Source organism: Adiantum capillus-veneris, chromosome 27 (genome assembly GCF_014529385.1).
Source record: "Adiantum capillus-veneris isolate H3 chromosome 27, ASM1452938v2, whole genome shotgun sequence".
Classification (NCBI taxonomy): Eukaryota; Viridiplantae; Streptophyta; class Polypodiopsida; order Polypodiales; family Pteridaceae; genus Adiantum; species Adiantum capillus-veneris.
In genome coordinates, this window is record NC_140957.1 from 91,470,834 (window position 1) to 91,495,588 (window position 24,755).

Here is a 24,755-nt window from a genome sequence, read left to right on the forward strand (position 1 = left end):
TGCAAGAACTAAGTATCTTATCTTCCACAGATCTAAGTCCTAAAGGCATTCTCACTAGATCCACAACCCATTTATAGTGCATGGCTAGTGGATATGTAGGGTGCAATCCATCACGATGTCCGACATTTGCATACATTTGGCAAGTTAGACATGACTCTACAAATTGAGATACATCTTTATACATACCCTTTCACCAGTATTTTTCTTTCACACTTGAAGAAGGTTTCCCACATGCCCCTGTGTCTAGCCCATAGACTCTCACAAAACTCTTGCATGAGATTTTCTTGAATTTCTTTTTTACATATAACCCTTGTGGTGTAGCATCCTTTTGTTTAGGATGCTTCCACAAGTAACCATCCCTTAAAAAGTACTCGTATGCTTTCCGGTGTAGACCAATCATCCTGTTTTGTTAGAGTACTCAAGTAGATTCCAATAAGAAGCCAATCACCTTCATAAAGCTCTTTCAAGAACAATTCAAGTGGATTAGTCATGCATACATTGTTACCTTTGACATGAGAGATAGAATAGAACTTTGTGCCTGCATCATCTCCCTTGTCAATCATTTGTGACGCATATCTGCCATTGTATTGTCTTTACCTACAATGTGCTTAAACTCGGGATTTAAAGACTTAATGTAGTCCATCCACCACAACATAGCAATTTTTGGCATTGAGCAACTTGTAATCATCCCAAGAAGTGGTAGACAGTCTGTTTCTACAACCACACATGCACCAATTAGGTACTTTTTCAAGGTTGTAACCATACCCCATAACTCTCTCTTTATTTGTGGATACTTTCTTTGAGGAGCACTCAGTGCCTTTGCTCCAAATCTCACCACATACCTGTGTCCTTCTTTGTCATCTTGCCTTGTTGCCCATCCAATTCCTGTAGGACTGGTGTCTACTATCACAATTACTGACCTTTGACACTCATAGTCTACCTTCATCAATGTTGGTGCTGCCTGGAGAAACTCCTTTAGCTTTTTCATGGATTTTAGATGTGCTTCTGTCCATTTAAGCTTTTAATTCTTTCTAATAAATTGATAAAGAGGATCACCTACATGTGCATAAGTGGAATCCAAATAACATAACAGAAACACGCTCCCAAAAACCTTCTAGCCTTAGTGATGCTAGTCCATGTTTCTTACATTCTTTGGATGACATCTACCTTTGTTGGACAAGGTTTCCTACCATATGGCCCGCACATGTGCCCCAGAATGAGCACTTCATTGACACCAAACATAGACTTTTTCCCTACAAAGTAAGATTCACTTCCTCCAACTTAGATAGAATTTTATCACAATCATTTATGTGATTTACCACAAACCTGTGACATCCCCTAAGATCCAAAGCTTCATCTTTGTCACTTTATTCACATCCTTTGATAGGAAAATCATCAATGAAAGGCATTATGATTTGAGGAATAAAGTCACATAAGACCTTATTCATCCCATTCATCATACGTGCAACCGAGTTGGTTGCTCCCTATGGCAAAGTACACATCCTTACCAAACCCAAAGGTGTCCTCATAGTTTTCAAGTCTCTGTTGTGATTGCAAGCTGAAATTGATCATAGCCTGAGTAGAGGTCCCCCATTGAGTAGATTGCCCTCCCTGCAAACACCTCTGCAAACTCATCCACAATCAATCTTGTACCTACATTTCTAATTGTCACCTTGTTGACAGGTTGCATATCTTGGATGAAGCGTAGAGCACCATTCTTCTGTGGAACTGTGAACCACCTGTTTGAGTATGGAGCACAAGAAGGCTCCAAAATTACCATTTTGATCTTCTCATTCAATAGCTCTAGTAACTTGGGGCAAATGAGCCTTTGGAACCGGAATAGGCCACAGATTCCAAGGCACATGAGGTATTGTAAAAATTACCAAAGGAGCTACAATAGAAGGATTAACACTAGGTTGGTAACCTAACAGGACATAAAAGTGTCCTTTCAGGGTTTTGAAAAAAACCTCCAAAACCATAGTAGATCCACTGATTTTGTAAAATCCTTTCATGAGGTTATAGTTCAAGGCCTACTACACATGGAAAAAATAAGAAACTTGTAAAATTTCTCATCTTTTGGTCACACCAAGCCTCCAAAGTTGATGGACCCGTGCATTTTCATCAAAACAATCATTTCTTACATTTTGTTGCATAAAAATAAGATTAGGGATTTTTGTAAGACTAGAGATAAATTCCATAGTTAACTTCAATGGGTTGGTGATCAGAACAAATGATTCCTTCTCACTCACTATTTTTTGTTTTGCCAAAATAAATAGGTACAAAAAAGTTGAATTTTTACCATTCTGCAAACCTATCATCAAAGTTTCTATAGCCACGCTCAATACAAGTAATATATGCATGTTTTCTTAGTTCCCGATTGTCCTTTATGTTCATAAGGAGACATGGAGAATGTCAAAAGAATAATACATCTCTTACCAAGGGGAATCTTGGGGACAAAGATGAAGTGCTAAATACAACAAACATGAAAAAACTGGGTTCAACATTATGAGTTGTAGAATCCCATAGAAACTATTCAATATCTAGCCAAATTTGATCCTTATGACTAGATATGGTTACTACCTACAAAATGCATGTAGTTGTCACAAGAAACTAACAATATTGAAAAAGCTATACTTGATATACTAGAATGTTTTGTTTTCTTGTATAATTGAAAAAATCAACCATCGTTGTGTACTATGCAAAATAGGGTATTAGGTGCCCCAAAACTCAAGGAATATTAGCTTTATGTTACAATATGCAACATAGAAAATCAAAAATGCATTTGGATATCAGGAAATCCACCAAAAAAATCATAGAAGAGCTAAAATTGGCTAAAAAATAGGATTTGACATTTTTTGTAATCTGGTCATAACTTACAACTTTAATATTTATTTCTTCCTAGAAGCATCAGGACATGTTGAGGACTACTAAAGATAGTTCTCTAGCATTATAGACCTCACAAAAATGAATTCTAGAGTGGTACATTTGCAAAAAGTTGAAAAAAAGCCACAAACAGGACCCATTTTTTCACACAGTTTAGGTTGTGAAATGTTGTGCAAGGACAAGGTTAAAGATGGAATTGATATTCCAAAAAAATGTCGAGTTTTTTTCAGCTCACGAAACAACTTTCTAGATAGATAGCACCTCAAAATCCATTTTGAAACTCTTGACATAATTCAAGGAAAATGTCACTTAACAGGACATAAAAGTGTCCCAGGACATTAAAGTGTCCCATTACCAACCTAGTGTTAACACATCCTATCTCATGTGGCTCAAATGCAAAAGACTTATCATACTTTGAAACCATTTCCTTGAAGCCCTTTGTTTCCTTCTGTGTTAGAAACTCCTCGTAACCAATCTGCAACTCTTGAAAAGATTTCTTTGTGAAGGTATGCCCAATCTTTTTAGTATTGCTCAAACCTGGTTGCAAAGAAGCCTACTCAATATTTTCCCTACTGTTGAGTGGTAAGGGTGAAGCTACTGGTTTCACCTTCTTTGATACAATCTTGTATTTAGTTTTGACATGTACTTATGGGCCATGTTTTTGTTTGAAACATTGGTTTTCTTTAAAGGCTTCTATGACTTGATACATTTCCATAGAGCATACTTTCACAACCTCATTCTTGAGATGAAAACTAGAGTCCATTATAGCATCAAGCTCACCCATAGTATCTACAAAAGAAAATCGCTCACACAAACCCAAAAAAAATTCAGTAGGCTATAGCAACCCACTCTCTTTCATGCCTATTTGTACATTATGTACATAGTGCCTCTCACATCTCTTCAAATCTTCAACTTTTGTAAAACATACTAATCCATTCCTTGTTACCAAGGAGCCCGTTGAGAAAGTTTCACCTATTTTTGGATCAAGCGAGACCCTTTTTCTTTCTGTACCACTGCAATCCCGCTTTACAATGGTACTTGGCCAAAACCCATCATTTCTCTATGATCATGAAACTCTTTGCTCACCTTTGGAAGAGGATGATCTCTGAGGTTGTCACGATTTCTTTCATGGTTTACACAAATTGTGAGAAATTGAACAACATGTTTACCATCTTTGCTTCGTATCCTGGCATTAGCTGAACCATCATCCATTACCTTTGTTTCCATTCAAACTCCAACAATGTAGGGTTGTACAAGGATGAGATGATATGAAGATGTATCCTGTACAAAGAATTTTTGGTGAGTTTTTACATCACCTATTGTCACCTTCACACCTGGACATGCTACATATAATTCACCGGATGAATTGTTCTGCCACTTTTACCATCCAACCATGATTTGTGTCCATCGGCCATTTGCACTTGTTGTAGAGACTCTTTAACATTATGTTTATTTCTGAACCATTGTCAATCAAGGCAACACATGGCTAGTCAAGATCACCTACCTTGACCAAAGTTTCTATAGTAGCCCTTGCCTAGTGACTTCGTGCGTAGTAGCTCCTAGGAAAGGCTTCAACTTCTTCATCTTCATTTGAGAAATGCACTTGCTTCACTATCCTACTAGATTGGTAGCATCCTACCACACCTATATCATCCTCCTTGTTTTTCAACTCCATCCCTCATGTCTTCAAGGTTTCTCCTTCAAGCTGTGGATGAGAAACTTTAGCAAGAGTTTTCCTCTCTCTCTTGATGATGCCAATGATCTCCTCATGGAATTAACGCTTTGCAATGCCAAGAACTTCTCCCAGAGTAAACTCAATCTTGCTATTTAAAATCCTATCCTCCAATACTTTCTTTAAATTTGTAGCAACCTCAATATCAGTTTGAAGTTTATAAGTTGGGCCTTTTGTCGTACCTTTTGTTGGCTCTTTCTTCTTTCACGTTGTAGACACCTCCATGAGTACTTCAGGTGGAGATTCTCCTTGTGTCGGGGTAGTTTGGGAAGGCATTGAGTCGCTTCTTCCCCCACTTCTAGAAGCTCTTTTTGATGGTCCTTCATCAACATTCTCACGTCTGTGCTTCTCTTCTACAATAGCCTCATTTTGTTGGCATTTTGTAATGTAGGCATGCACTGACAATGAGTCCACTAGATCATTCCATCCTGTTTCTAGACGTATGCAATCACCTGCTTCATGTAGAATCTCTTTTGTAAGCTTTCCCTTTTTAGGTAATTGCATGACATTTGGCCAAATTTTACCATGAAGGTCACTCACCTCTTCATCACTATGATGCTCAATTTTTACTCCATAAGTACCTGACTCAACTGAAGAGGTGGCATGGTTAGTTGCCATATCTTCAACTAAGGTTTACATTCTTCCCTTCCCAAATTTACTTCTCAAGGGTAGACCGGTCTCTCTTAAGTGTATTTTACCATCATTAAAAAGACAACATCTTTTGTCAAAGAATCATTGAAACTATCACAATCCCTTCTTACATGCTTTGTACTATCACACCAAATACATCTATTAACAAACCCTTGTTTGGGCGGTTGTCTTTTCCTAGGAAGTGGCCCTGATGGTTGGCCCTTTTCTTCAAGCTTTGCAAGCTTCACCTTCAAGTCACGCATTCCCTTCACAAGCTCATCTAGCATAGATTCATCAAGCTTAGGAGCTATAAAAGTAGGATTTACCATTTTGTCAGCAGTTGAGGTGGAAGCACTTGTAGTGTTTACTACCATCTTGTCCCTTCTTTGTCATTTTGCAAGTAGTGAGACAGCTCCTTCAACTTCATTCTAGTCGGTCTTTAGTCCCTTCTCAGCATCTTTATCTTCAAGCCAAATTTTCTTGAAACTCTTTACTTGTATCTTGTAAGAAAAGATCTGTCTTCTCTTCATCTAGTGTGGCCCTTTCTATCCTGGTGAGTTGTGCATAGTGCCGCTCAAATTCCCTAAGTAGCTCTATTATTGATAGTCCTTTCTTTGGCTTTTGACTACCTATTCTAAGAATTTCCTTTTGGCCACTCTCTCAGAGTCCTCCATGAGATATTCCTCCTTTAAAGCTACTTTGAGTTATTTCCAATTTCTCCCATGCCCATCTTTAATTCCCCTAACATGTTCCCTAATTTTTGGAGCAACAACTAGCTCAAAGCTTTGAATCATCTCACCTTCTGACATGCAATGCAGCTCCATCTCCTTCACATACTTGCGTAAGTACTTGGTTACATCTTTTCCATTGAGTTGATCCATTCTATTGACGACCGCTTGTATGGCCTTAGTTACTGAAATCTCCCTTCTTTCAGTGGCATGTTGTTGTTGCATGAACATTGCAAATGCTTGAAACAGGATTTGACAATTTTTGTAATCTAGTCATAACTTACAACTTTAATATTTATTTCTCCCTAGAAGCATCAGGACATGTTAAAGACTACTAAAGATAGTTATCTAGCATTATAGACCTCACAAACATGAATTCTAGAGTGGTATAGTTGCAAAAAGTTGAAAAAAGCCAAAAACAGGACCCGCTTTTTTGACACAGTTTAGGTTGGGAAATGTTGTGCAAGGACAATGTTAAAGATGGAATTGATATTCCAAAAAAAATGTCGAGTTTTTTTCAGCTCATGAGACAAATTTCTAGATAGATAGCACCTCAAAATCCATTTTGAAACTCTTGAAATAATTCAAGGAAAATGGTCACTTAACAGGACATAAAAGTGTCCCATTACCAACCTAGTGTTAAACCATAGATTACATTAAGTCTAGGGTTTGGAAGGAAGTGCAATCAAAGAAGCCCCACTCTTTCTCTCTGCAAAGAAAATCACACACACAAAGAAAGAACACAAAAGAGAATATAAAAAAAACACAAAGATGAAAACATCAAGGCTATGGTCATATCGTATCATGGGTAATATGAAAGGGTTAATAGATGACTTAATGGCATTCAATCTTTGTCGAACAAACACGATACGAATTGTTCCTTGAAATTGTAGTTTTGAGCTTACCATAATATATATGTTTTGTCTAGTGATTGGGATTAATTGTGTGTACAAATCCTCTTGGTTCATAGCAAGATAAATACACTTACATCAAAAGAAAAGTTATAGTCTATAAGAGGTAGTATGATGGGATCCCGTGAAAGAAGTATTTCATTGAGCCTTTCTTGGCCAAAGAGAAACACTATACATTGTTGAAAGTGTATCCATATGTTAATTTTGATAGATCACACAGAGTGGAAGCGATAGAAATTGTCATCATGTGGATTATTCATCTAGGATAACTCTAGTATGTCCAAATATAGATATGAGAGAAGAGAAGAGAAGAGAATTTTCCTCCCAAGCTCTATTCTTCCCCATAGGCAATAAGGATATTGTGGGGAGAGATGTACCTGTAGCAAGGAGAACCTAGAATTTGTAGAGAGAATGAATTTCTAAGAGTGAGGGAGATAGGTTTGGTTAGAGACGGAGATGAGATTAGAGATATATGTTGGATTAGAGGTGAAAAAGAAAACAACAAGACATCAACAAAATATCAAAATAAACACATCTTGCTTGACAAACCCTTCGGGAGATATTCACCATTTTTGATGGAGAGAGAAGAAGAGAAAAGACTTCAAGTCTTGAGTGATTCACCAAGTTGAAGCCCTTCTTTGATTAGAGCTTATCTTCCAAGGATAGCTTACAAGAATGGATCGTCTTTCTCTAGGAGTAAGTGTAGGCTTAGGCTTATGTTTATGGTTCAGTACAATTAGGCATTACTACTCTCACTCCCTCATGAATTCCTCTCATCAATGGCTTGAATGGTTTTCAAGAAATAAGAGGTTCCCATTTATAGGTGAAGGGAACCACCAAGGGTTTACACAAGAACAGAAGAGCCAGTTTGAGCAAAAACTGGAAAAGTTTGAAATGGGTTGTCCCTATATGATGTGGGCAGGTTGGGGTCCAATATTTTGATCATATCTCCTCAACCGTAGCTCCAAATAAAAAACTAAAAATACAGGCAGAAAATTCAGCTCATTAGCTACGAGTCCCTTTTTATATACTTTTTCCAATTCAGATTGGATCCTTTGTGTAAAAAATTCACCAAAATAGGGTATAACTTTGGCAGCAAAAGTCTTCTTGTGGTCTCCTTAGCTTAGAATTTTATTTGATTCCAATGGACACCTCATGCAATATGAACGCATGACATTTTTTCTTGATGAAGTTTTGCAATCATGCTTGCAATTATGCATTAAAATAGGTGTATCTTTGAAAATCATGCCACCTAGTGTCCCACTAGGATTTGATTCCTTCCTATTAGCTATTTAAAAAGAAATATAAGAAAAATACATAGAAAATATATATATTGGAAGTTACCCTAGATATAAGATCTAGCTAGAGTGTGAGATAATAATGAGATAGTAAAAAGAAAGAACCAATGCTTTTTGCCCCAAGTTGAAGTAGCGGAGCTACTGACGTTTTTCCCATTGTACTTTTAGACGGTATAGTAAGAATACGTTACCCTTGAAATAAATAATAGGATAAAATAGAAAGCTTATTACTATACTTAAATATGTACATTATAGGAAATATACTTATGTATCTAAGAAGTTGCAAAATATCTTGTAGCATTCGTTCCCACTATGTATGTGTCACAACACGACAACGCTTGTATCTGTTTGAAATGACGTTGCACTGTAATATTCACGGCAATGGATACAGTAATAGTCGTGGTAATAGTTGCAGTACTGAATGGCACCTAAAAGAGGAAGAAGGACAAAGTATGCCACGTTTTTGCGACATACTCTGCCCTCTTCCTCTACGCCATCACGCCTGCTCCAAGCTCCCACCTACCTACTCCACCTCTCACACCCTCACTCTCTCTCTCTCTCTCCCTTGTCCATCTCTCTCCACCTTCTCCCTCACACAAACACAACAACACGCACACACATACACACTTACACACATTATAACTTAGGGTTGGAGGAGGAGTTTTGGTTTGTTTGCGACGCAGTCCTCAAAGGGGGTTTATCGCGATTGTCTTTGGAGGCTCAACCTAACGGACAACCTTTCTACAAATTAAGATAATAAAAAATAATCCCCCCCTCCCTCTTTCCCTATTGTATTTGACTCCATACACACACACATACAAACACGCACACATGTATGCACACACACGCACACACATTTACATGCATAAATGTAGAGAGAGAGAGAGAGAGAATTAGGAAATTTTGGAGGTCATTTGGAGGGACTTCTAAGAAAAATAGAATTTTGACATACCTCGTTTATTTGGCGTAGGCTGCTTTGTGATGTAGATGCAATATTCTTGCACATTGTTATAATATGTAACCTTTGTTTGCAAATGAATGTGCGTGGTAGATTTGTTAGGGAATGGATTATGAGAGAGAGAGAGAGAGAGAGAGAGAGAGAGAGAGAGAGAGAGAGAGATGGATGGGGAGAGAGAGATAGATAGAGAGAGGGAAAGAGGGAGAGAAAAAGAGAGAAATAGAGAAAGGGAAAGAGAGAGATAGATAGATAGAGAGAGGGAAAGGGGGAGAGAAAGAGAGAGAGAGAGAGAGAGAGAGAGAGAGAGAGAGAGAGAGAGAGAGAGAGAGAAATAGAGAAAGAGGGGGGAGGGAGAGATAGACAAAATGATAGAGAGAGAGAGAGATAAAAATAGGGAGATAAAGAGCAATGGTTGTAGGGAAAGCAACCATTTTTTGGTGTGCGTAATGCGGGTATGCTTTCGCTTCTGTAGAGTGCTTTGAAAAAGAACTTTTTTACATGGAGCCGATGGAATTCAGAAATTACTTTCTATTCTCTTCTCCTTACCTTCTCTATCTTTCTCTCTCTCTTCCTATCTCTTTCTCCCCACGGACCCGGCATTAGGTTGGACTGTTTTCAACAATACCGTACCTAAGAATGTAGACAAGCATGCAATGTGCACAGTAATCCCTCAAACAAGGAGCTGCTGCACAAGAAGCACTATAAAGAATCTCTTCTTCAAAGCACTCTATAGAAGCAGGAGCACTCTCGTACTGCGTACATTACAAAATGATGGCTGCATCTATAAACATAGCTCTTTATCTCTACTAAAAATGATGGCTACATTTACATAATTGTATATATATTTGTGTGTACATATATATTTGTTTATGCATGTATATAGGCACTAAGTATGGGAGCATAGTGCCTGAAGGTTAGACGCTTCCTCTTGGGTATAGTCCTCTTTTAATCATGGTGTTGCGGTCATTGATCCACTCATGCATGAATTATTGCAATGTACCTTTGGTTTTACCACCATTGAGACTGTGATGATACCTAAATAGGTACCACTTGACCTTTGGCACTACTAACCCCTACTTAGCTCTACTAGTATGTATATGTATGTACGTGTTTGTGTGCATATATACTTGTTTACGTATGTATAGACGAGTGAGTAGGGGGGGAAGTTAAATCTCATATTGCTCTTTGTAATGTAGATTCTAGACGAGATACCACCTGGTGGGGAGTAGCCATCTCGCTCTTCTTTTGGTTGGTTCACATCCCAGGTGGGCTCCCACCCGGGGTGGACATCGCCTTCAGTGGACCCGAGTCTTGCGGCGGTGAGAACAAGCAAATAAATAAAGATTATTTATGGCTAGTTAACCCTAAACCATGAGTGTTATAGTTTTATTTTTATTATTTTTAGGCATGGCCATCCTTCACCTACTCTACTCAGGTTTCTCCACCGGTTGTAGATCCAGACGTACACTGGGCTATCTCTTTATGAGACCAGTACCTCCATTTGACGGAGGGACTATTTGGCTGCTACACTCCGCAATAGCTTATGACCTACAATCTTTCTCCGCAATCCACACCGTGGGGAAGTCACGGAGGGACTCCTTACATCGAGAGCCTCGCACCGATGGCACCTCAGTCTAAGACCCCTTATTATTTTCCTACTCCCCTTCCATCATAGGGTCCCACTCCCATGGCATCATAGAGTCCCACACCACTCCACTCCACTCCTTCTTCTCCAGAACATCGTCGACGCACTTCTTCTTGTGACACTCGTCTCAAGGTAGCAAGCATTGAGAGAGACAAAGCAGCGGGGGATCTTGTGGCTTCACTTGTTTTGGTAGTGGAGGGGGAATGGAGTCTCCTATTTTAGAGCGTGCCTCCCTTGACATAGAGGACAAGGATACTAAGGCACCCATGCCAGACACGCATGGATGCTACTACAAGGTAAAATATGGCGGGGAGGTGGACTTCAATACAGTAGAGGGCAGGGCGTTTTGATGCCATCTTCAAATTATTATACATTCGACGTATAAGAATTGTTTCGTAAAGTTTAGAGACCAACTCACCGATCATGCATGCTACATTGAGGACGCACTGCATGCTAGATTTCCAAATGACCCCAATCAACATTTTTCACAACAGTGGTTGGAGGGCTACATAAAAACATGTTCAAAAAACAACCAGTCCAATGTACGTGTAGCAACCAACCAGGTTAATGATCCAGACAGGAGCTATCATGGTGGTGGCAACATGGCAGATGCGGAGTGGGAGAAGGCAATGCAAGAAAAGAGAAATCAGGCTACAACGAGCTCATCCTACAGACAACAATGCGAAAAGCGCACACTAGACAATTTCCCATGCACTATGGCTCGAGAGGCAAAATAGCCTAGAAGGAAAAATATATAAGATTGATTAAATTACAACCTAAATTGGTGATTATAAAGATTATAGTTTGATGATTTGTTATTGTTACTAACTTTGAAAAATATCACTCTTAGTTGACCAACAAGAGAGATGGTCAAGTATCGGGAGCGGCATACAAAATTTGACACTTGGTGATGGTTGTTCGAGAACAACCACATCTCTTGCAAGCAATTTGATACAACGGTTAGATCGCTACAAGTGGTACGTTTAAACAAGTAATTTTGTATGAATTGTTTTGAGCTGTTGTATTTGTTTCACTTGCTTTGTGTTTATGTAGAGTCAAGGTGATCAAACGTATGTGCCTCTAGAGGAGAAGGAGGAGGATTAGATAGAAAATATTTGTCCAAAATTTCATAAAGTCCCAATGTGGCACAATATATACACTTATTTTCTCTTTATTTGTTGTAACCTTTTTAAATAATTGATCTTTTGCACATTAAATTGTCAAGGTAAAGTCAATTCAAATTCATTTTTTTTTTTGTATACTCTTTCAAACAAAAATTGATGTCTCATTGTTTTATGCAGGTAAAAAATAAAGGTGCTCATTTGGACACCCAAAATGAGCACCTTTACTTTTGAATTTTGAATGGGTGTTTAGCGGTAATTAGCACAGTAACACAAGCGACAAACAATGCGGTAATTGCTACGGGTATATTCTTGAAAATATTACCGTGATTATTGCTTGTAAACCACTACCCTGCTTTGAGCCGCGGTTATTACCGCGTATGTAATATTTTCTCTTGCTATTTTTCTTTGTTGTTCTACGGCAATGCTAGTGGTTGTAGACTACTCCTCTATATAGTGTTGTTAACAAGATGGAGATATTTGAGATGTTGATGGATATGCAACTAGATGATTAGAGATAGTGATAGAGATGACATAACAAATTCTGTACGATAGAAATATAGGAAGAGAGAGAGAGAGAGAGAGAGAGAGAGAGAGAGAGAGAGAGAGAGCATTAGGAAATTATGGAGGTCATTTGGAGGGCCTTCTAAGAAAAATAGAATTTTGATTTTCTCTCTCTAGAAAATAGGTGTGGTAAAAGCAATTGTAAACTTTGAATAACCATTCAAAAAGTGCACTTACAAGTAGATTCTTGCCACAGCTTCATAATGGCCGTGACGATTGAAGAATAAATCGTTTTTAGTTGCATTGAATGAACATCCTAGAATTGGAGGGAGTTTCCTGTATGTGGAATGTATTACTAAAGGAAAAAAGACGTATCCTTCCAAACCTGCTCTCTCCTTACTCTCTCAATGTTTGTGCGCTGACCTCAAATAAATCCTCCCTTTCTTGCATTGTTGCATACATGGATTCTTCTTCCACCCCCACACATGTCCTCCTTAAAAGAACCTTCTATCATTTACACATTGACATGGATCCCCAATATACGCCATTGTGTAAGCGAGGCCAAACTAACATCAAAGTGACACTGATCATGACAGAGAGACTAAGAGTAGAGGGAGCAAAACACTTAGATATTTGGACAAAAGGCTCACTCTATCCATTAAATCTCATGACCAATGCTTTCCCTGCATTTTCAAATCCCACTAACTTATTGACCTTTGCAGTTAATGGAGAGAATGGATTGCTTGGCTACTGTAAAGCTCTAAACAGTAAATCAAAAACTTATAAAGACATAATGAAGCACCAAGCATATGAGATTCAAAGACTTTCTAACTTGCATTATAAGGACCAAAATACTATAATGCAGTGCACACAAGAATCACAGGTCTTGCGAACAAAGGTACGGACATTACAAAACAAAGAGACAATGTTAGGCACTCTTGTGCAAAAGAAGAAACTATAGAAGCTTGAAACATTAAAGGTAGGCTCTGGTAGCCTTAAGAAAAGAATCCAACCATTAAGGTGAGCATTGTAAACTGTCTAACTAATTTAAACTAATCTAATTTTTTGCTTATGTTAGCTATGCTTTCTTTGTAGATATTCTATCTATCTAGACAAAGAAAACATAGACCCAAAGGCCAATGTAGGAAAGCAGTTAAAGCCATTGATAACTAGTGGTCTTGCAAAGGATAATATGCATGACAAAAAGTTTAAGGTCTTGCAATGGGATGTCGTTGACTGTTAAAGAATATTTCCATTGTACTATGGGCGGTTGGACACTGACTATACTATGTTGTAAATATACTTTGGATAATAGTTCAAAAGAGAAGAAGAGAGAAGAGCAGCTCGTTGAATGGCTGCTGCAGGGTAACGATTGTGTGTGTGTGTCTCGATGTGTGTTGGTGTGTGTGTGTAGTCTTCTTTCCTACCTTCTCCATCACCTGCGCACTCTACAAAGTGGTATCAGAGCTTAGTTTGAGGAGCTACAATCAATACACAGGTTTCCGCAGCTCTGGAAAACAGCAAAAAAGAGAGGTTTTTTGGTCATAACTCCCTCACCCGAACTCGGAATACAGTGATCTAGGAGTCTATCTTTATGTTTTTGGGCATTCCAAACGCATTGGCATACTCAAATTTGCCAAAATCTGCAATTTTCTGTAGCAAACAGCCAGTTCACACAAGCATAGGAGATGTCGAGTTTTGCACTCGACAGTAGATTAACAGGTTACAGGTGAAGAATTCAGCATTTACACAAGTTTTGGAGAGCGACATAGAGCTTTTGCATCATGATATTGTGTTATCAAAGATTATGTTTGGTTGTTGTGGGTCCGTAATGGATAGCCGCCTATGTAAGAAAGGTTGTGGGAAGAAGTTGAGGCGGTTATATTGTCAGATTGAGTACTTTGTGGTTATGTATGGATATGCGGTCAATGTATTTTGGAAAACTGCAGCCTTTGTGAGGGTTGAGTGAGGTTTTTTGAAGCCTTGCCTTGGGAGCTTTGGTACCTTGGCAAGGTAGATTAGGTACTGGAACGAACCCCCGACTGGCCCCGCGAAAGACCTCATATGTCGTTTACGACTATGGGAAGAAGGTGGATGTATGGATATGTGGTACAGGACAGCGTATGGATTGCATTTGCATACAGGTCCATGTGGACATTGTTTTAGAGTATTTATGCATAGTACTGAGTTAGTCTATGGCAAAGTGAGTTAGTGGATTTTCCCTTGGCAGTGAGAGATTTTCTGTCAGTGTTTATAAGCACTTTGGTTGAGATTGTCACTTGAGATATTGTCCAAATACAAACGAAACTCTGCGAAAATTTTATCAAAATCCTTTGAAAGAAATTGAGAGAGTAAAGATGGCAGAAAGTTCAACTCAAGTCACACAGATTGTTGGAGAGAAGCTGACTAGAGAGAACTACAGCATATGGTCTTACAGGATGGAGAACTTTATCATGGGCAAAGGTTTATGGGATTATGTTACAGGTAAACAAGAGTGTCCCGAGGTTGATTTGGAACCAAATAGAGAGAATGTTGAAGCACATAAAACATGGCAAGCAGGAGTAGAAGCTTACAAGAAGTGGATCGAGAATTCAAGGAAAGTGATGCATTGGATTTCACTATGCATTAGTGACTTCTTTATACCACATGTGAAGAAGGCTCAATCTCCAAAGGAAGCATGGGAGATACTAGCAAGAATGAACAGCTCCAATACAGAACCACGAAAAGTTCACTTGAAGCAAAGGTTACATTGTGTATGGCGAGGAAATAGATCCATATCAGATTATGTGACAGAGATAAAGCAAATACAGGAAGATCTTGCGAGCATTAATGTTGAAGTTCCAAATGATGACTTAGTTTCAGGGGCATTGAATGGTTTGGGACCGGAATACAAGTCATTGGATACATCTATATCTGCTCGAGGACACATGCCTGATTTTGAAGAGTTAGTAAACCTTTGTTTCCAAGAAGAGGTGAAGTTAGGCAAGTCAGGTCCTTCTACATCAAATAACAATTCCGGAGATCAGGTTTTTTACTCTAGAGGTCGTGGAAACAATAGAGGTGGAAGAGGAAACTATGGTCATGGAAACAATGTTGGAAGAGGTCAATGGCAAAACCAACAAAGTCAAAGTTACAATGATTATAGCCAAAGAGGCATGGGGAGAGCCCGAACTCGTGGACGTGGAGGTGGACGATTTGTACATCCTCAAAGAGATGGATATTGTAACAGATGTGGCATTTATGGTCACTTTGAAAGAAAATGTTACACAAGGCTAAATCAAAATCGTGATCGTGGTGGAAGAGGTCGAGGTTATGGCAGACATGGAGGAAACTTTATTGGATACAATCCTCATGATCAAAATATATATGACAATAGGTCGAGTGGACATTTATTTCCTATGGAGCATGTTGTTGGAAGCATGGTGGAGCCACATCATACAGATGATTGGTATTTAGATAGTGGTGCCACAAATCATATGACATATCATGGTGAATGGTTTGACAAAAAAGAGAAATTAGAAAAGGATGAGTTTGTCGCTACAGGTGATGATACTATGCATCGGATTACACATGTTGGTTTAGTTCCATTGCTAGAAAAAGACGGGACATACAACACATCGGGAGATGTTCTATATGTACCTTCGATCACAAAGAATTTAGCATCAGTTGGACAAATGACAGATCAAGGGTTGCAAGTTCGTTTTAATCGTTATGGCTGCTTCATAGAGGAGTTTCACAAAGGCAGACCAAGCAAGATATTGGCACATGGAAGAAAGAAAGGTCGCTTGTTCTCATTGGAAGCTGGAGATCCATGTTTACACAGTGGTATGTATGCAAACAAATCAGTCACTCAAGATGATTGGGCAGAGTTATGGCATAAGAGGATTGGTCATGTCAATTTTAGAAGACTAAAACATATGCAATCAAATCAAATTGTACGTGGATTACCAAAGTTTGGCAGATTGAATTTTGATCATGTTTGTGAAGCTTGTCAATTTGGAAAGCAATCTCGTTTACCATTTCCAAAGAGGGGGAGAATTAGCCAAAGTCCTTTGGAAATTGTTCATTCAGATATTTGGGGACCTTGTGATCATGCTACACCAAATGGTTGTCGATATTTTATCACATTCACGGATGATTACAGCAGAATGACATGGGTTTACTTTCTAAAGGCAAAGTCAGAGGCATTTGAGGTATTTTTGGAGTTCAAAGTTATGGTTGAGAAAGAGAATGGTTGTCAAATTAAATGCCTACGTACAGATGGAGGGGGAGAGTACATGTCACACAGTTTTGATGATTACTTACGTGAACAAGGCATAAGAAGACAGATTACTTGCAGATACACACCAGAACAAAATGGAGTTGCTGAGAGAAAGAATAGAGTCATAGCAGAGATTTCCAGATCCATGATGAATGAGATGAATATGCCATTAACATATTGGGCTGAAGCAGTTCATATAGCTGTACACATTATGAATCGAACACCAACAGCTGCCATTCATGAAATTTCACCTTATGAGAGACTTTATGGGATCAAGCCAACAACTTCCTACATGAAAGTTTTTGGATGTGTTTGCTATGTTCATGTGCCAAATGAAGCAAGAAAGAAGATGGAGCCAAAGGCAGTGAAGTGTATATTCTTGGGCTACCCAGTTGAAAAGAAAGGTTACAAGTGCTATGATCCTACGACAAGACAAGTTTATGTCAATAGAGATGTCAGATTTTGTGAGCATGAACCATGGTATAAACCAAAGCCAGTGATGATAGAAGATGAGTATGAAGAGCAAGAGAATGTGCGTCATGTTGTTGATAAGATAGGACCATCAACAAGAACTATTTCAGGACCACATATGGCAGAGGAGAGTACAGGAAGTGTCAACCCATGGAGTGGTCATTTGCGAGATAAGAAGCAAGACGAGAAAGGCAAGAAGAAAGTGGTTGAAGAGAGTTCTGGAGATGAAAGCCTCGATGAAGAGCATGGTTTACCACATTTGAGGACACCTGGCAGTAAGCATATTGAGAAATATGTACCCCCATATGCAGGAGTTGAAGAGAAGAGTGCACCACAATTGAGAAGATCAGAGAGGGTGCGTTATCCAGTTGATAGATTGACATACAACGGTTACATGCGTACACATTATGCATACATGGTTTCACATGTGCAACATAAAGAGCCTACATGTTTTCAAGAGGCAATTGGAAAATCAAAATGGGAATCAACTATGGATGATGAGATGGATGCTCTTGTGAAGAATGACACTTGGGATTTGGTTCGCTTGCCAAGTGGAAAGAAAGCAATTGGTTCAAAATGGGTATACAAAGTCAAGTGCAAGTCAGATGGTAGTGTGGAAAGATACAAAGCGAGGCTTGTTGCTAAAGGTTATGCACAAACAAAATGTCTTGATTATGATGAGACATTTGGTCCAGTTGCAAAGATGACAACAGTCAGATTGGTGATAGCAATGGCAAGTATGTTCGGTTGGAAGTTACAGCAAATGGACGTGGATAATGCATTCTTGAATGGTGACTTGGAAGAAGAAGTTTATATGATACAGCCAGAGGGTTATCAACATCCAGAGTTTCCATATTATGTGTGTAAGTTGAAGAAAGCATTGTATGGTTTGAAGCAAGCATCTAGAGCTTGGTGTGAAAAGATAACCAGATTCTTGAAGAAGATTGGATTTAAACAATCTACTGCTGATCACTCATTATTTTTGAAGCATGTTGATGGAGAGATCGCCGTTATTGTTATCTATGTTGATGACTTGATTCTCACTGGAAGTCATGCTGAGAAAATTTTGCATGTCAAGAAGAGTTTGTTGAGAGAATTCAACATGAAGGACCTTGGTGAGTTGAGATATTTCTTGGGAATTGAAATTGTCAATACTTTATCAGGAATTTGGATGATACAAAGACAATACGCGTTGGATATGCTTGAGAAGTATGGAATGACAGCGTGCAAACCGGTTGATACACCTCTTGACCAAAATGTGAAGTTGTTTGATGATGGACATTACATTGAGGATGTCAGTATGTATCACAAGATTGTTGGAAGCCTTATTTACTTGACAATAACAAGGCCAGATTTGAGTTATGCAATGGGTGTTGTGAGTCAATTCATGCAAAATCCATGTAAAAGTCATCTTGATGCAGTGAGACGGATTATGAGATATGTGAAAGCCACTGTCAGTTATGGAATGTTTTATGAAAAGAATGGGAAGCTTTGTCTTTATGGTTACACAGATGCAGATTGGGAAGGAGATTTTATGGATAGAAGATCTACAAGTGGTTATGCATTTTCCATTGGCAATGGTATGATAAGTTGGAGTAGCAAGAAGCAATCAACAGTAGCATTATCAAGTAGAGAAGCTGAATATCGTGGAGCAGCTTTGGCAGCATGTGAAGAGTCATGGTTGAGAGTACTTATGGTAGACTTTGGTTTTGACTATCTTGACAGTGTCATTATATATTGTGACAATATTAGCAGCATCATGTTGGCAAAGAATCCAGTCTACCATGCTCGCACTAAACACATTGAGGTACATTATCACTTCATTAGAGAAAAAGTTTTTGCAAATGAGATTGATTTGGTGTATGTGAAGACAAATGATCAAGTTGCGGATATATTCACAAAAGCTCTTGGAAAGGAGAAGTTTTGCTACTTTCGTGAAGCATTGGGAATCCATCATATGCAAGCTCACTCTGAGCTTGAGGGGGACTGTTAAAGAATATGATGTTAAAGAATATGTCCATTGTGCTATGGGCGGCTGGACACTGAATATACTATGTTGTAAATATACTTTGGATAATAGTTCAAAAGAGAAGAAGAGAGAAGAGCAGCTCGTTGAATGGCTGCTGCAGGGTAACGATTGTGTGTGTGTGTCTCGATGTGTGTTGGTGTGTGTGTGTGTAGTCTATATGCTGCTTGACCAAAGCGCCTGCGAACACGTCTATTGGGTTGCAAGATTGCTGCTTGTTGGCCAGCGTCAGAGTCCAACGAGTTATAATTGGCAACAACTCGATCTATAATAGATGGATCGAACTCGCCAAATTCGCGAACGTGTTGCAAAGAAACACGTCTTGTCCGTCGCATAGCATGCTTGTATTGATTACAAGGACATAAGACCCTCGTTGAGAGATAGGTGTTTCTGTTGGACGGTCCCACATCCTCGTCACTACTCATAATGAGGATAAAAATCTTATAACCTGGACAACAAATTTAATATTCTATTGGCATTCTTCGTCTTATCTCTCTCTCTCTCTCTCTCTCTCTCTGTCTCTCTCTCTCTCTCTCTCTCTCTCTCTCTTTACCTCACATTCTCTAGTCATGTCCAATCCCCGCACACCTCGGTCTAGAGGTGCACGGAGATCAAAACCACCGGGTTATAATCTCGTCTTTATTGGTCAATACCTATATTTGTGGGTACAAGAAATCTACAGACCCACGTCTACATGATACTGCATGTAGTGGAAAAAACCCCTTTACCTCTTCTCTAGCTGTAGCACTTCACAGCATCTTAACATCTTTTCATAGTAGATCTTTTCACTGTTCGTCTAACTCTAAACCCTAAACCATAAGTAATTCTTGCGTGGACTTGATCTAACATAAATAAGCGTAAATCTAAATAAACGTAAATCTAACTAAAAATAAACCTAAATCTAATTTAACGTAAGTCTACATCTAACCTAATCTTTAACGTCTTTTGGGATAGTTTCCTACGACGTTAAAACTCTCTTCTTCTTGTGTGTGTGTGTGTGGGTAAACCTAAATAAACCTAAATAAACCTAAGTCTAATCTAATATAAAATAAATCTAAATCTAACGTAAATTATGTTATATTAAAAACAAAGAACTAAACTAACAGGGATTATAAGAACCTTAAAACTGATTTAACACATAATTTTTCACATAACTCGGCAAGAGTTGGCATTCTCATCACTAAAGATGTGAGAGTTAACTTCCGGCGGTGACGCTGCCTCATCTCCATCCACATCTGACGACAGCAATTGGCCCTTTAGACCGGTCTTGCTCTTGTTACTAACTTTGAAGTTGCTGTTGAATGACTAGAGGTTGTCTAGATGGTCATTGTGTCGGGGATGTAGTGACTCTTGCCGCCCTGAAGATCCACCTTCTTCCCTATCTTCTAAAGACATTTCACCAGTACTTTTGGATCGACGGAGCCCACCATGAGTGAAGGCAGCAATACCCTATATTCCATTGAGGGCTTTCTTCACCCGATTCATGCAGGCATCGCAATCTATGGAGACCTAAATCTAATCTAATATAATGTAAATCTAAATCTAGCGTAAATAAACGTAAATCTAATTAAAAATAAACCTAAATCTAATCTAATTTAACTTAAATAAACCTAAATCTAATTTAACGTAAGTCTACATCTAACCTAATCTTTAACGTCTTTTAGGATAGTTTCCTACGACGTTATAACTCTCTTCTTCTTGTGTGTGTGCGCGTGTGTGGATGTGTGTGCCAATAAAAAGAGATAAATGGTATAACCTTTCTATCACCCATGCCAAGTATGATAGATTGGTTATGCCATTTCCCTCTTGAATAATAGGTCTTGAGTTTAACTCCTCGTCGGCTAGATCTTTAGGTCTTTTAATTTTAATTAGTTTCCTATGACGTTAAATTAGTTTCTCTCTCTTTCTCTCTCAATGTGTGTGCGTTTTTTGTTTATGCATGTTTTCTCTCTCTTTTCCTCTTTCAATGTGTGCGTTTTTTGTTTATGCGTGTTCTCTCTCTCTTTTCCTCTCTCAATGTGTGCGTTTTTTGTTTATGCATGCTCTCTCTCTCTTTTCCTCTCTCAATGTGTGTGTGCATTGTTTGTTTATGTATGTGTGTGTGCGTTTTTGTTTATGTTTGTACTCTCTCTCTCTCTCTCTCTCAAAAACACTATGTGTGTGTGTGTGAGAGAGAGAGAGAGAGGGAGAGAGAAAGAGGGGAAGGGAACATGAGAGTGAGGAGAGGGAAGGAGCATACCTGGCTCTCCTTCCTCTCCTCGTGTGTGTGTGTGTGTGTGTGTGGAGGAGAAAGAGAGAGAGAGAGAGAGAGAGAGAGAGAGAGAGAGAGGGAGAGCGTTACCTGCTCCTTGCTTGAGGGCGCCGAAAAACTCAGATCTGAGATCTGAGTTTTTGGACGCTCTCTGTTATTTTTTTAGCCCAGCCGGCGTCGCTATGAGCGTCGCAAATTTACAAGTAAATTTGCGACGCTCATAGCGACGCCGGGATTTTTTTTTTTGAGCGTCGTTGTGTGAGCGTCGCTAATATGAATAGCCTTTTGTAGTGTCGGGATCTATTTTCTGCCTCTTCCTCCTATGAGATCTTAATCTTGCCATTTATTTCATATGGAGAAATATACGTTTCTTCAAACATAAATGAAAAGAAGAGCACCACATGATCATATAAGTTTTCAACAAACAATAGGTAGCTATCTCACAATTATTTCCAACTAATCATATAGACAGTAACACAAGATAATTAGCATATGTGCATCCTTTGATAGAATGCAAATTGCTCTATAGTTGTGAAGAGCAAAAGCCAATCAAGTGGATCACGGCGCGCGAAGTACATGAACAAAACTCCACAAAACTACTGGTGCACTTGATCCGCTTGATTGGCTTTTATACACAGTAATAGGTACCAAACATTAAAGAATTTTATACTCCAAAAAAAACCTTGTACACTTTAAAAAGTGGATCATGGTACGCGGAGTACATAAACGAACCTCTGCAAAACTATTGGCATGCCATGATCCAATTTTTCTAGGTTCAATGTTAAACAGCCTTTTACATTTTGTAGCACAATTCCTAGACACAACTAAACTATGGACCAAATAGGCTTGAAGAGATTGCCTTTACCTTTGCCAGGACTAGACATTGCTCTTGGAATAGAGGTTCAGGGTTGGGAATGTTGTTGTTGGTCTTCACGCTTCTGATTTCTACACCTTGAAGGAGGTAGAGTCCTTTTTAACTCTCTCTCTCTCTCTCTCTCTCTCTCTCTCTCTCTCTAGCCTCTATCTCTCTCAATTTTTGTATTTGCTTCTGCAAATTATTTCTCTTCTCCCCTTTACTAAGTCTCTCTCTCTCTCTCTCTCTCTCTCTCTCTCTCTCTCTCTCTCTCTCTCTCCTTTTGATACAATAATAGACATTAACGTTAGTGTTTTTCACGAAGCACGCCGAATATTATTCTACACGTGCTAGCAAGACATACAATAAATGGTTGGTACGACCACAATAAATATATTTTAACAACCAAAAAATACATGTACTATTTATGGTAACAAATGCACACTTCGATTCATGAAGAGATAGAGAGAGAGATAGAGAGAGAGAGAGAGAGAGAGAGAGAGAGAGAGAGAGAGAGAGAGAGAGAGAGACCTAACCAAAGAGACGACTCTGCAACCAAGTCACAAAGCTGATATTGCCGAAGACACATAGTGAAGAGCAAACAAACTCCTTCAAGCGTTTTCAACCAATTAAAAACAACACATAGGGAAATCCGCCTCGTGTACTCATTTCAAACCACTTCTATCCACCAAGAAAGGTATTTCCAGAGTGTTTGTTGATGTAGAAGGAAGAGAGATAGAGAGAGAGAGAGAGAGTTTTTGAGTGTTTGTTGTGTTTGAAAGAGGAAGACACACACACACACACATAGAGAGAGAGAGAGAGGGGGAATACATGAATTGGAGCACGGCGTGCAATAGACTATGCTATTTACTCAATTTGGAGCCTATGTGTCGTGATCCATACAACGAGAGAGAGAGAGAGAGAGAGAGAGAGAGAGAGGGAGAGAGGGGGGGGGGGGGGGGGGGGAATACAAGAATTGGAGCACGGTGTGCAATAGTTTATTATCTTGTCTCAATGTTGAGTCCACGCGTTGTGATACACACAAGAGAGAGAGAGAGAGAGAGAGAGAGAGAGAGAGAGAGAGAGAGAGAGAGAGAGAGAGAGAATACAAGATTTGGAGCATGATGCACGATATGCTATGTTCCCTTCTCAATTTCCAGCCCGCGTGTCATGATCCACACACACACACACACAGGGGGGGAGGGGAGAGAGAGAGGGGAAGAGAGAGAGAGAGAGAGAGAGAGAGAGAGAGAGAGAGAGAAAGAGAGAGGGAATACAAGAATTGGAGTACGATGTGCGATGGGCTATGTTCCCTTCTCAATTTTCAGCCCGCGCGCCGTGATCCACAAAGAGAGAGAGAGAGAGAGAGAGAGAGAGAGAGAGAGAGAGAGAGAGAGAGAGAGAGAGAGAGAGAGAGAGAGAGAGAGAGAGAGAAATATAATATAAAATCTTTCCCAAAACAAAAAAAATAGAGAGAGAGAGAGAGAGATCCCTTACATTTTTCTCTTACAGTGGAATGGCAAGAACAAAGGCAACAACAAGGAAGGCAGGGAAAGGACCAGAGCTTGCACAGAATCTGAGAGAGACCTCGTTTGGAAGTCTGAGAGAGACCTCGTTTGGAAGTCTCGCAAGGAGGCTTCCTAGGTGTTCCCTTCTCATGGTGGGGAGCTTGGAGAATCCCATGAGCACGAAGCTGTTGTTGCACTTCACTTTGGAGGGATGGATTGCACATGGCTTGTTGAAGCCTAGAAACAAGATAGCTAACAAGAATCGGGGCATCATTAGTAGCTTGCTCATTAGCAAAATCAAAGTTATCAACATTAATTTCACTCTCTTTACTATTGTTAGCCATTCTAACAACTTTTAGTGTAAACTTCCTAGCTGTACTTTGGCACTTCAAGCCCTAGTTTCTACTCCTCTTTACCCCTTTGGAAAAATCACTCAAGCTATTGTACCCGTGGCTCGAATACCATTAATTGCAAGGAATCAGAAGAGAGGGTCGTTCAACACCAAAATAGAACCGGCTAATAGCTCAATAGTGGTTAAGCCGTAGGAAAGCCCCATAGGACTCCACTATTAAGACCATAGCTCTCGACAATGATGCCCCGTTAACTGCACAAAGGCAACACACTGCAAGGTTGAAAAATCCCTATTCTACTTGCTCACATGCAATCAATAATACCAACCATTTATAGCTAGCTTGAGTACCTCCCTTCTTGAGCAAGAAAAGAGAAACCTTGAGGACCTCCTTTCTTGACCAAGAAAAGAGAAACCTTGTGCTCTGATACCAATCTAACATTTAATGGTCAGTAACTTGTGTGTAGCGGAAAATAGCATGAACATAGTGAGCATTTCATTAGAATAGCTTCCTAATGAGAATAGCAAGAGCGCTTGGGTGGAGAGAGCAACAAAAAGTATAACACCTAGTTAGATAGCATGAACAATAATTCAAAAGAGAGAAAAATTAAGAAATTGACAACAAT